The sequence below is a fragment of the Bos indicus genome, chromosome 15 (assembly GCF_029378745.1).
Source record: "Bos indicus isolate NIAB-ARS_2022 breed Sahiwal x Tharparkar chromosome 15, NIAB-ARS_B.indTharparkar_mat_pri_1.0, whole genome shotgun sequence".
Taxonomy (NCBI): Eukaryota; Metazoa; Chordata; class Mammalia; order Artiodactyla; family Bovidae; genus Bos; species Bos indicus.
This window is the reverse complement of record NC_091774.1, coordinates 66,789,921-66,801,988: the sequence shown is the minus strand read 5'-3', so window position 1 is coordinate 66,801,988 and position 12,068 is coordinate 66,789,921.

Genomic DNA, 12,068 nt, shown 5'->3' with positions numbered 1-12,068 from the left:
GAGAAATAGATTTAAGGGCCTAGATCTGATAGATAGAGTGCCTGATGAGCTATGGAATGAGGTTCGTGACATTGTACAGGAGACAGGGATCAAGACCATCCCCAAGAAAGAGAAATGCAAAAAATAAAATGGCTGTCTGAGGAGGCCTTACAAATAGCTGTGAAAAGAAGAGAAGTGAAAAGCAAAGGAGAAAAGGAAAGATATAAGCATCTGAATGCAGAGTTCCAAAGAATAGCAAGACGAGATAAGAAAGCCTTCCTCAGCTATCAGTGCAAAGACATAGAGGAGAACAACAGAATGGGAAAGACTAGAGATCTCTTCAAGAAAATTAGAGATACCAAGGGAATATTTCATGCAAAGACCGGCTCGATAAAGGACAGAAATGGTATAGACCTAATAGAAGCAGAAGATATTAAGAAGAGGTGGCAAGAATACACAGAAGAACTGTACAAAAAAGAGCTTCATGACCCAGATAATTACGATGGTGTGATCACTCACCTAGAGCCAGACATCCTGGAATGTGAAGTCAAGTGGGCCTTAGAAAGCATCACTACAAACAAAGCTAGTGGAAGTCATGGAATTCCAGTTGAGCTATTTCAAATCCTAGAAGATGATGCTGTGAAAGTGCTGCACTCAATATGCCAGCAAATTTGGAAAACTCAGCAGTGGCCACAGGACTGGAAAGGGTCAGTTTTCATTCTAATCCCAAAGAAAGGCAATGCCAAAGAATGTTTAAATTACCACACAATTGCACTCATCTCACATGCTAGTAAAGTAATGCTCAAAATTCTCCAAGCCAGGCTTCAGCAATATGTGAACCGTGAACATCCAGATGTTCAAGCTGGTTTTAGAAAAGGCAGAGGAACCAGAGATCAAATTGCCAACATCTGCTGGATCATGGAAAAAGCAAGAGAGTTCCAGAAAAACATCAATTTCTGTTTTATTGACTATGCCAAAGCCTTTGACTGTGTGGATCACAATAAACTGTTGAAAATTCTGGAAGAGATGGGAATACCAGACCACCTGACCTGCCTCTTGAGAAACCTATATGGAGGTCAGGAAGCAACAGTTAGAACTGGACATGGAACAACAGACTGGTTCCAAATAGGAAAAGGAGTTTGTCAAGGCTGTATATTGTCACCCTACTTATTTAACTTATATGCAGAGTACATCATGAGAAACTCTGGACTGGAAGAAGCACAAACTGGAATCAAGATTGCCAGGAGAAATATCAATCACCTCAGATATGCAGATGACACCACCTTTATGGCAGAAAGTGAAGAGGAACTAAAAAGCCTATTGATGAAAGTGAAAAAAGGAGAGGGAAAAAGTGGGCTTAAAGCTCAACATTCAGAAAACGAAGATCACGGCATCTGGTCCCATCATTTCATGGGAAATAGATGGGTAAACAGTGGAAACAGTGTCAGACTTTATTTTTCTGGGCTCCAAAATCACTTCAGATGGTGACTGCAGCCATAAAATTAAAAGATGCTTACTCCTTGGAAGGAAAGTTATGACCAATCTAGATAGCATATTCAAAAGCAGAGACATTGCTTTGCCAACAAAGGTCCATCTAGTCAAGGTTGTGGTTTTTCCAGTGGTCATGTATGGATGTGAGAGTTGGACTGTGAAGGAAGCTGAGCTCCAAAGAATTAATGCTTTTGAACTGTGGTGTTGGAGAAGACTCTTAAGAGTCCCTTGGACTGCAAGGAGATCCAACCGGTCCATTCTAAAGGAGATCAGTCCTGGGTGTTCATTGGAAGGAATGATGCTTAAGCTGAAACTCCAATACTTTGGCCACCTTTTGTGAAGAGCTGACTCATTTGAAAATACCCTGATGCTGGGAGGGATTGGGGACAGGAGGAGAAGGGGACGACAGAGGATGAGATGGCTGGATGGCATCACCAACTCGATGGACATGAGTTTGGGTAAACTGTGGGAGTTTGTGATGGACAGGGAAGCCTGGTGTGCTGCGATTCATGGTGTCACAAAGAGTCGGACATGACTGATGGACTGAACGGGACTGAAATATGATGTACTGGTTAGCTCTTGCTCTGTAACAACTCCCTCCCCCAAACTCAATGGCTTAAAGTATGAAGCGTGTATTGTTGCTCATGAATCTTTCAGGTTCTTGTTAAGGAGGCCAGGCAGGACTGAAAGAGATGAGCTCTGTTTTCAAGGAGCGTGTAAACTAGGGAAACAGTGGAGATACACCATAAGTTCACAAATCTTTGCACAGGTTGTAGGAGCTTGTGAGTGTTGACTAGGACGAGCTGGGGAACCTGACTGTTAGTCGGACTGTGTCATTTGGGGCATGTTTCACCTCTCACTGTGCCTCAGTTTCCTCATATATAAGGGGAGGAGTTGGATCAGACAATTCTTGAGGCTTCCTCCAGATATGAACTCTCTTGAATACATGTAATATGCCTACCTACCTGTGTCTTAAACAAACAGGGAGTTATCTGTCTTTTACAAATCCAGAGTTAAGCAGTCTGAACTGAGGTGGCAGCTGAATGACATCATACGATTAAGTTCTTTCAGTCTCTTTGCTCTGCTGCCCTTAGAGGGTAAGCTGGTTGTCTCATGGTGCCAAGGTGGTCACTGCACCTCCAAACATCACATCTTTGTTCTAAGCTGGCAAAGAGAAAACGCAAAAAGAGAAAAAATATTTATACCAGTGGAGTCTGTTCCTTTTTATAAGGGAAGTGAGTTCTTCCTCGGGAGCCTCTGGATGGTTTGTACTTATGTCCTATTAGCCAGAACTGAGCTGGATGGTGACTAAGATTCTGAATGGGAATTGGATCAGGCAACTCATGGTGTCGGCTGCCAATACTTACTACAAATTCATATAGTGCGGAGAGGGCATTATTGGGTCAGCCACAAGGAGCTCTGGCCAGTCAGCTGGTATCATGGTAGCCTGTCAGCTGGTATCATGGTAGCCTGCAGAAAGGTTGTTCTCCTGGTAACAGTTCTCACGTAATGGCATGGGACTAGAAATTCCAAAAGACAAGGACATTGTTTGCGTGATCTCACTTAGAGCTTCAGGACCTAATCCAAGGCCTGGTACTTGGTAGCTGCCTGACAAACATTTGTGAATGAATGAATTGTCCATCAGTGAGGATGGATTTCAGTGGGCTGGGGCACTCAGGGAATGAGGGATCAGGATAATTGGATTTTCTGGCAGCCTGAGGGTGAAGCAGAAAAGCTTATGATTTCAAATTAATTCCAGCAACACTAAGTGCATTCTACATCCAAGGCTCCAAGGTAAAAAAAAAAAAAAAAAAGAAGAAGAAGAATATCCCATGTGCTATGTATGTGTAACGGTCAGGATCTTGGCAGAAAAGATGGCATGAGCAGGGTAGTTCAGGAGAGCGTAATAAGAGGCCTCTTACAAAGGTGTGGGCCAGGGTATAGGAAGCCAGCTGTGGCTGGTCAACTCCACTGGGGCTGGTGATGCCAGAGAGCTGTTACCACCCTGCTGACAGAGGAAGGGGAGGAAGTGGAAGAAGTGGATTCCGAAAGAAGAGAGATATGGCTGTAGCTGGAGCAGTCAGCCTGGACTGTCTGGGAGGAGCTGCAGCCTACCATAGGGGAACAGCTCCACTGTCTACGGCTGTAGACTGGGGCCCTGGCTCAGGGAGCTGGGGACACACACACCCTGCCTCTCTCTCCTTCCATCTACTGCTCACCTGTTGGTGTATCCCATCCCTGAACCCTCCTGGGGACCAGACTGGGGAGGAGAAGGGTGGAGACAGGATAGGGGTGAGCTAGGTGGAGAAAATCCAGCACAATGTATTAATGTTACATTTGCATGATGACTCTTTGAGGTTCAATATTATTGTGTCCACTTCTAAATGGTAGAACAGAGGCTCAGAGTAGCTCAGTCTGTCTAAGTACACACAGCTTGTCGGTGGCCAAGCCAGGACTAGAGCTCAGGTCCTGTGACTCTCATTCTAGTGCGTATGACTGGTTCCATGCTGCCTCCCACTCCAGCCTGCTGGGGAGAAAGACTGCTCATTTTTGCCCTCTGGATTCTTCTTGGGAACAAAGGGAGCAGAGTGGGAAAGAACTGCCTTTCTGAACAGGAGAATAAATTCTGCCAAGTGTAGGATTGGAATTTGGATGCCAGGGAGGGGGTGTTCTAGTTAAGCCTCTCTAGAGCGGCAGGAGAACTGGGTCAGTGGCCAGCAGGGCTGAGATCTAGGAGGCCCCACTAATGACTGGAGGCACAAGCCACTGAGCCTGTGTTATGTGCCAGGCACACAAGTGCTTCACACACATCCTCGCAAACCCTCAAATAATAAAAATAAATTGTTATTCCCCCTTACTGGCCCCCAAACAAAACCACAGTGTGTTTAAATTACCTGTTAACTGTAGAATCAAGACTGGCTGCAAAGGCCATGCTCATCCCTTTACTCCAGTGGTTGACCTTTGGAGGACTACAACCTGATTTTTGACCCACTTGCATTCCAAGATTTTTGTAAAAAAATAAAACCAGTATCTAATATCTTAAAATTGTGTAATTTCACATAAAACCCTGACTTTTTGACTTCTACTGAAATATTGGAAGGTTGGACACCCTGGGTCCACATATAGCAACTTGACTGAAACTGAGGGACAGCTGACTCCTTCAAATGAAGAATTTGTTCTCATTGCTGCCACAGTCCCCACCACTCCCTATTGGCCCAACACTGAGGCTGAGAATCAGTTTCCATTTCTCAACTGTCTATACCATTGATTCTCTTACATTCAGTCCACTTTACTTACTTATGTTGCCTGCCTGGCTCTGATAGGCATCTGGGCTTATGTCTCCAAAGTGCCCACTTCAGCAATGGTACACATCACCTACTGGGGTGAGAGAAGCAAATATTGGACCTTCTGTTAATAAATATGATCTCATTCATTTTACCATTTATTTTCATATTTTATAATGTAATTAATAGAACAGTAGTCATGGCTATACTTTATAAATAAATTATGCGTATACATTGGGGGTATTTGCTCAGAACTAATTTTCTTGTTATGGCTCTGAGATACAAAAAGTTTGAACATCACTGCTTTTTTTTTAATAAAAAATTATTTATTTTTGGCTGCACTGAGCCTTCGTTGTATCACACGGGCTCACTGGTTATGGAGCATGGGCCTCATTGCCTCATGGCATGCGGAATCTTCTCTGACCAGGGATCAAACCCATGTCTGCAGCACTGGCAGGCAAATTCCCAACCACTGGACCACCAAGTAAGTCCCAAAGAAGACCACCGCTCTTCATCACTACCTTTGTACTAGCTGTGCAACACTGTTAAAAGTCCTTTGACTTCCTAGTCCTAGATTATATTTTTCCACTGGAAAATGGAGATGTTGATACTGTCTACCTTGAAGAGTTGTTTCAAAATTCTAAGCCCCGAGCAACCAATAAAGTGCTGAGCAATAGAAACAGAAAGCCGCCCTGGGAGCAGGCACTTGGCACAGCCAGCCTCGTGGTGGCTGCTCCTCCTATGTTAACGTCAACCTGGAAGAGGAACTGAGTTCCCTGTAGGGAGTCCAGTTGTAAAGCCTGGGCTGCAGGCTAACCCGGTCCAACCCCCTGCACAGCAACAAGGATTGATTTCCAAGTTTATTAGTGCTGTTGATGTGTTCCTGGGGCACACAGTGGCTCTGCTCTCATTAACGAGAAGCAGCTGCCCCATTTCTGTTCACCTTCCCCTCACCTCTAACCTACAGCTGGCATCCTGGGGAGAAATCCTCCCATTTCCTTCAACCCCACTGGCCTCCTTTGTCCTCGGGTTCATTTTGGCTTGGGGAGAGTCAAGATTTCAAAGGGGGACTCAGAAACACGGGGGAGGGTGTCACTGGAGCACTCAGCCTAATGTGGTCATGTCAAAGCTCCCTCACCCCAGAAGGAAAGAGGTGACCCTGAGATCATAGATTCTCAAGAGCCGCTCTGCCTTTGTGTGAGCTCAGGGTTAGAGGGACCCTGAGAGCTGATTGAGTTTCTGGGACATGATGCTCCAGGAACTCACTTTCTGCTGTCCAATCACCAAGGACGGTTGCAGAAAGGAGGTATGGAGAGGCACGGTTAGTCAGAACCAGTGCCCACTAAGGAGTCGAGTGAGGATGACCAAATGTCATGCTTCGCCTGGGCTTGAAAGGTTCCCTGGGATGTGGCACTTTCAGTGCTAAAACTGGGACAGTTTAGGGCAAGCTGGAAAGATTGGATATCGCAGATGGAGCCGGAACTCAAATCCTCACCATCTGTCTCCAAAGAACACATGCCTCTGCAGGGCCCCGAGTGAATGAGAGCCACTGGGGCGTGTGCAGTGTGGCTGGCAGTGAACACCTGGAGAAGGAAAAGAAATAGCCTCAAATGCATGGACCAGTTCTCTGTGTTGCTTTTTTGTTTTAGAGAGGGGCAGGAGAGAGGCGAGAGGGTGGCTCCATACCCAGTCTGTTGGCAACATGAGATTCCAGTAGGAAGATGGCCTGAGTCTGTGCAGATCCTAAGAGCTACTGTTTATGAAGCATCTTTCCATTTAAATTTCAGTCGGGCCCTTGGGAGGTAGGTTTTCACAGATGAGGAAGCTAGGGCTTCGAGAGGCTCAGGAGTCTGCTCACTGCCCACTGTAGGCCCCTGCAAGCTGCTATAGCGAAATACCATAGAGTGGGAAGCTTATAACCAGCAGATGTTGGTTACAATTCTGGAGGCTGGACATCAGAGGTCAGGGTGCCAGCAGGATGGGAGGAGGGCCCTCTTCTGGGTCACAGGCATCTCATGATATTCTCACATGATGGAAGGGGCAAGGGAGATATGTGGGACCTCTTTCATATGAGTACTAACCCAAATCACAAGGGCTCTAGTCCCATGATCAGATCACTTCCTAAAGCCCCTACCTGCCATTGCTATCACCTTCAGGGGTTAGGATTTTGCAGGGAGGACACAATCAGATCATAGCAGGACCGTCCCCCTTACCCCCGCCCCTGTTGAAAGTGCACTTGACCTCAAGTCTGCTTGCTCCCAGTGTCTGCACGTTTACCATCAGGCAACACGATTTCTCCAGGAGGACTTTCTTAAGACAGCAAATCATTTCTGAAGATTATTATGAGTCAGGAGCTGGCAGTGGTGGAAAGTAGGTGGTGAGGAGCTTTTGTTAAATCTTCCTGTGCCTTTTGAGTATTCTTGAGTTTCCATTATTGGTTGGCTGGAGTTAAGGCAGAAGAGAGTGAGCCAAACTTCAGTATCTTCTATTTCCTACTTATTAACACCTGGTCAGGAGAGAAGGTCAACACTGTTAAGTGCAACAAGGTCTTGGAGGTGTCTGTGGATTTCAATTAACCACCAGAAGCTCCCCCATTCCCAACAAACCCAGACAGTCTTCGGCTGAATTTTGCTCAGAAGGTGCAGGAGGTGGAGGCTGCCTGAGCCTTGTCTGAACATTTTGGAGATCAGCGAATGGTGTTAGCACACATGTGCATGCTCTGGGTTTAATTTTTTCAGTGTTACTGATTGTAAAAAAGAAAGCTAGACTTTACAGCATTGCCTATGGGCAAGCACCAAAATTAGTGTTATTTAAAATGCAGTAGAGAAACCAATAGTTATTTAAATAGCTTTAAAAAGAAGAAGACATTTTTCCTAGGTCCTGAAAATATATGTTTAGTTGCAGCCTTCTCGTATCTGAGTAAAAGCCATTCATTTAGTCATTTTACAAACATTTATTGAATGTTTCCTATGAACCAGGACTTGTGCTCGGTGCTGTGAGGATATAAAGAAAGATGAAATTGACTAGGATCTTTCCTTGAAATTGACTAGAATCTTTCCTTCATCAAATCCCCAGGTAATTAAAGGAGATAAGACACAAAAATTAATTTACTACTGAGTAGAAATGAAGAAAGGGAGAGCATTCCAAGTAGGGGGCAGTGTCCTGAGCAAAGATCCCAGAGGATGGAAAACAATATGGTAAAGAATTCACCTGCAATGCAGGAGACCCAGGTTCAATCCCTGGGTCAGAAAGATCCCCTGGAGAAGGGAATGGCAGCCCACTCTTGTATTCTTGCCTGGAAAATTGCATAGACAGAGGAGCCTGGTGGGCTACAGTCCATGGGGTTGCAAAGAGTGGGATATGACTGAGCGACTAACACTTTACTTCACTTTCACTTTCTTGGAAAGCCAGAAAACTGTTCTGGCTCACAGAGCACACGAGAAGAGATGAGAGAACACAGCAGGAAAGAAGTATCCCATGATGTCATCAAGAGTTAAATGTTGATAAATCAGAACCCAAAGAATGATACAAACTTGGGGAACTGCCAAACAGGGGTCCCAGAGGACAAGGTCAGAAGTTCAGCTGAGAGAGAGCTTGGTAGGGGCTGGAGGAGATGTAATCTCTTTTAAGGTCAGGACAGGAATTCAACCTAGAGGTGGGCTTTGAAGGATGGGAAGAATTTCTTTGGTGGGAGAGAAGGACTAAGGTCATTTTGAGCAGAGAAGTTGCCCTAAAAGGGTGGGGAGGAAGGAAGGAGGGAGGCCTGGACTGGGGGAGTCCCTGGTTTGGCAAGCGCAGAAAGGCGCTGATATAGCTTCCTCCCCTTCTGGATGAGCGGCAGACTGTGTGATGAAGGGCAGCCCAGGTTTTGGAGGCAGGGAGATCCAGGTTGGGTGCAACTCCAGCTCTGTCATTCACTCATTTTAGGGCACCTCTGTGTATCTCCCTGGCTTTGGTTTTCTTATTTTCAGAAAGGCCTTAACCAGGTTTCCCTAGTGGGGCTGCTGTGAGAGTTAGAACCTTAAGTCATTTAAAGCATCTTAGGCACAGGTCCTAACAAGTTTGTTCCAAGTTGCCTTGCCTTCTGCTTTGCCTTCCCAGGTTGGCTCCCTCCTCGGGAGCCCGGGTCACATCCAGGCACCTCTTTCCCTAAAACTATTAAAATAGCAAGTTATTTTACCATCAAAATTTTGCAAAGAATTGCAATTCAGGACATGCAATCTATGGTGAAACATAGGCGTTTCTGGAGAACAAAGGGAGGGAGCCTGCTCTTATAGGAAAAAGCAGGGGACTAGGAGGGGCTGATGCGAAGGGAAAGTTCATTGGAAAAAAGTAGAAGTTCAGGAAAAGTAGAAGTTCAATGTTGCATTTCTCATTGGCTGGGTTGTTGGCTGAGCAAAGTCCAGTAGTTGCACTTCCTGTTTGGGAGTGCAAGGTTATGCTTCTTCCTATGGGTCATGCAGTTGACCTTGAGTAGCAGAGCATGAGAGCACCCTCTCTGGGCTCCTGACTCAATTTTTAAAACTTTGGCTGTGCTGCTTTGCTGCACGTGGGATCTTAGTTCCCCAACCAGAGATCGAACCCACACCCTCTGCAGCGAAAAAGTGGAGTCTTAACCAGGGACTGCTAGAGATGTCCCCTGACTCCATTTTAAAGGAAGTTCCTGTTTATTAATTAATGTTAATTTAATGATATTAATTCATAATGACAATTACAAGTAAAAATATTAATAAGTCAATTCACACACCAAATGGGGAAAGAGGAGAGGTAATGCCTTGGAACCTTCTAATGGCCCTCTCCCAACTCTGAGGAAATCTCCCAGAAGCCCCAGCAGGTCACATCTCATTCTGAACCACTCACTGACAAAGGGACTTCCTTTAGACCAATCAGGCCCTATTCCTGGAGCTAGGAGGCGGGGCATATTCCCAACCCCGGGAAGGGGCAGGTGGCTGCTACGGCACTCTTTGTTAGATAGACTATCTGAAACACCCATTTCAGAGACACTGCAAAATCCTCCACACACTAGGTTCTCAGGTTGTGGAGGTCACAGATAACTGAGCTTCAGGAGTCTTTCCTGAACTGTGCGTGGGGTCATTAATCCTCTAATTAAAAGGGAGGGAGAAAGTGAAGTGAGATGCTAAGAGAACCTGAACAGCTCAGAATGTTTAGCATCAAAATCATGTAAACTTCCTTTAAATCTGTATTTCCTGATTTTAAAAAAAAAATCTGTTAACATATCTCTCATCCAAGGCATAGCCGTATACCCCTTTTCACTTTGCACTGAGAAGCTCCCGGTGTCTCATGGGACATTCTAGAGTCCTTCCTGTTACCCCCTTGTGCCACCTGGAGGTTTCTGCGTTGGGCCCACAGGGTCCAGCTCCCTGAGTACAAATCTTAGCTCCAGCACATAAAGGTCTCTCTCTGCCTTTTTCCTCATCTGGAAAAATAACAGTACCTAACTCTTCATATTGTTTTGAGGGTTAAAAACCGATTTGGTCTTCTCTCGCTGGCAGAGGCAGCCTGTTGAAGATAGAATTTGTGAATCCTGGGAGGCTGGATTCTTCCCACTTCCTGCCATCTCATCCAAGAACAGAACGTAGAATAGGGCCATGGGAAGGCAAGGAATGTGCAACTTAATGAAAAGCATGCATTCCATAATTTAAGGAAATTAGAGTATTATTACTCTCCAGCATAGCAACAAGATATAAATAGATACTAATAAGTAAAAATAGGTTAAGTGATGCAAAAAAGCATTGATATAGTTCATAATAGGGTTGCATTATAGAATTGTTTGCACCTGGTAAAGTCTGTTACTATACATGGACTTTCATTGCTGTATTGGCATGGAAAATTGTCCACTCTGACACTACGAGCTGTGTGATTTCAGGCAACTCTCTTTATCTTTCTGAGCCTCAATTTCATTGGCTATGAAATGAGACTAACAATTTCTTTCTTTCAATAAAGGACCAGATGAGATAATGTGTGAAAGGGCTTTGAAAACTGGAAGGCACAATACTTTCCTTAGGTAATTAATAATTATTGTACCTAATAATCATCCACAATAAAAATGCATTCAAAGCCAATATAGCCAATATTCTTTTTTTCTTTTTTTTTGCCAATATTTTATAATAACTGTAAATGGAGTATAACCTTAAAAATTGTGAATCACTCCTATATACCTGAAACTTATATAATATTGTAGATCGACTATACCTCAATTTAAAAAAACAGAATCACTTTCCTGGAGAATTTAGAAAAAAAAAAATGCATTCAAGGAAAATGTAAAGACCCACTGTTTGAAACTCCAATCTTAAAAAAGATCCGTAAGTGCTAAACTCATGCTCTTCTTTACCATAGCACCTATAAGACATTTATTTTGCTTTTTTAGACACCGACTTTTTTTTAAATTAACATTGCTTTTGGATCTCCTGGCATCTTCTTTAGGGACAGAAGGGTAATTGACAAACTGTTTCAGACAGAAATCTGGAAGATCCAAGCTCCTGGATTAAGGTAACTCCCTTACAGAATGTATTTTCTGCATAAACATGAAAACAGGATTAAGCCAAGGACTTCATTGTAGATAAGGAAAACCGATGCCATGTGGGCTGAAGTGTTTATAGTCTTACTCCAGAAATGGATTTATACCTATGAGTTCTGCTATCTCAAACCATGGCTCCTTAGCTCCTCACTTCACGTTCACATAGCCATAGTGATAGAGTCGGTCATTGTGGGTTAAAAGCAACCAATGTCAGACGACCCCTGCTGGCCTAGTCTGGCACTGCATGGGGAAACACAACCTCCAGTTCACATTAATGAGGAAATTGGCTACAGGGGGCAAGAGACTCGAGATGCCAAGGATTCAGTCTTGTCTCACTTCACATGTAGGTGTCGACATTCATCAAAAACTGTGTCAAAATGGGAGCTAGAGGAAAGGTCAGACTTGACTTACAATAGCTCTTAAGAGGCAGCCGGAGATAATCTGCATTCAGGGCAGTTTGAGGCTGGAATCTGCCTGTCCCTCCAGCTTGTGCGCATCTTTGCTAACGGCACTCAGTATCGCGGTTGTTTTTTCAATATGCTTTCAAGCTCATTGTTTGTTGCATGCTCTTAACTTCTAAAGGGGGCAGAGGTCTTCTCTCCAGCTTTTTCACTTTGCCTCTAAAAGGGAAGGAGGAAGAACTCTGAAGGGTCAAGGTCAAAATGGAGTGCTCAAGGATATATTTAATGGGGCCATGATAATAGGAGGTAGAGTTTACAGGTATAGATTGCCCCAAAGGGGCTTCTCTGCTCTCTCCTCTTCTTCATGAAATTGAG